The sequence below is a fragment of the Sipha flava genome, unplaced genomic scaffold (genome assembly GCF_003268045.1).
Source record: "Sipha flava isolate LNK unplaced genomic scaffold, YSA_version1 328_pilon_pilon, whole genome shotgun sequence".
Lineage (NCBI taxonomy): Eukaryota > Metazoa > Arthropoda > Insecta > Hemiptera > Aphididae > Sipha > Sipha flava.
The window spans coordinates 113,428-115,326 of NW_020273016.1; the positions used below are offsets into that span (position 1 = coordinate 113,428).

The following is a 1,899-nucleotide window of genomic DNA, read 5'->3' on the forward strand; positions in this document are numbered from 1 at the left end:
AAATTAATTTCGATTTTATTTAGTAGACTATAAATTTATTAAATTATATTTTGTTCCCACCTGTCTCTAATTTAGAAAAATAATTTTGTACTTTAGGAATTTTTGAAATAAGCAGAGTATTTTTTTGAGCATTTTCTTTTGCTCTCTTCCTATTTTTACTGCCACTAGCTTTCTTTTTTCTCACTTCATTGACTGAATCCATATCGAGAAAAAGCAATAATTCAATGTTTAAATACTAAACTAAAGTTATCAACAAGCTAATATAAATAAAATATAAGCCAAACTACCCAGTCACAAAAAAAACATATTAATTCTAAATAAATTCTAAATAATTACTTAATTATTTAAAATTGCAATTTATGTATGCAAAAGGAACGTACCAATATAATGGATCACGGACAGTGGCGTAGCCAGGATTTTTTAATGGGGGGGGGGGCTAACCACTTTTTTGGATAAGTAAGGTAGGAGAGGATATGAGAATTCACCCTTACCCTCCCACCATCTACCACCAAGTTTCTAAACGTAATTCAAGCATTTAAGTATAGTTTTAAAAATATTTATTAATATATAATTTATAATAATAATAATAATTTTGGTTTCAGTGTTCAGTCACTTGCTCCACACTGACAGCTGCATCCTCTTAAGCGAATTTCTTGCAAATTCAGTTATTATTTCACTTTTATCGAACTGCTCTTTTTTATTTATATTAGCCATAGCTAACCCATTCATATTTTCCGACATGGTGCTCCTTAAAAAAATGTTTAAGCGATTAAGTGCTGAAAACGTTCTTTCCGGAGTGAAAGAGGTAACTGGTAACGTGGCGAATAATTGTAAAAGTATTTTAATGTTAGGTCGAAGATTGGTGCGATGAGAGAGTGAATCAAGAGCAGTATATAATAGTATTTTGACTCCATTGTTGCCTCCATATGAACAGGTCAGCTCTGATTGTAGATGAGGTATCATCATGGAGATCTTGGACATATATTTTAGCAGCTTTTATAATATTTTTATCGTCATACATATTTAAATTGGCCGAAATAAGTCCTTCAAGTGGCATAACATCAATAAGCCTTTGATTAAAACGAGCATCCATTGATTCTATTAAATAGTCAAGATACATTATACATATAAACACGGCCCATGGGTAGGGCTATAACCCCTTTAGCCCCCCCCCTTAGCTACACCACTGATCACGGATGATGCATTGATGTCATAAACATCAATTATAAAAGTAAAACACACAATGTGATAATACTAATGTCTAATAGTAAATAACTGAGTACTTTGTATAGTCGTCAGTCAGTAACGGTTAGATTAAGACATTTGACAAGCAGATTTTCTGTTGCGGCCCACGGTCTTATTTATCATTATCATAAATGTTTAAAAATAAACGATTAAGGCTAACAATGACCATAATAATAATATATTATTTGGAAATAAAACGTAATATTTATATATATATATATATATCATTAATATCAGTTTAAAAATGTTTATATTTAGCAATAATATTCTAATATAGTGAAAGGAGTATTTTATTATTGTCTGTTATCGTTATGATAATCTGACATCGGCTGTACAAAAAATGCATAGTTCTGAAATAGAACCTTATACTACGGGTAAATATATTTTATAAATTCATGGTTCACTATTTTATCTTTGTAGTCCTTAATATCATTGATTTATGATTATAAATAGTAAATACAATATATAGTAAGTATTTACAATTAATGGTAATACACAATACTTTGTCAATAGTCAGCACCTACCACGATCGATAAAATTATAATGGATTTTGTAGGGATTTTCAATGAGAAAGTCTAAATAGATTTATTTTGTCATTGTTCTCTGCGGTGTCCTTTGTTTATTGTTTATAAAATTGAACCATATTTGGTTTTT

General features: G+C 29.6%; 1 protein-coding gene across 1 annotated transcript in view; it reads left to right on the forward strand.

Moving 5' to 3' along the window:
- LOC112686889 (ATP-binding cassette sub-family F member 1) overlaps positions 1–1,899 on the forward strand; it is a gene marked incomplete at its 3' end in the record, with an annotated part of 6,370 nt that overhangs the window by 602 nt on the left and 3,869 nt on the right.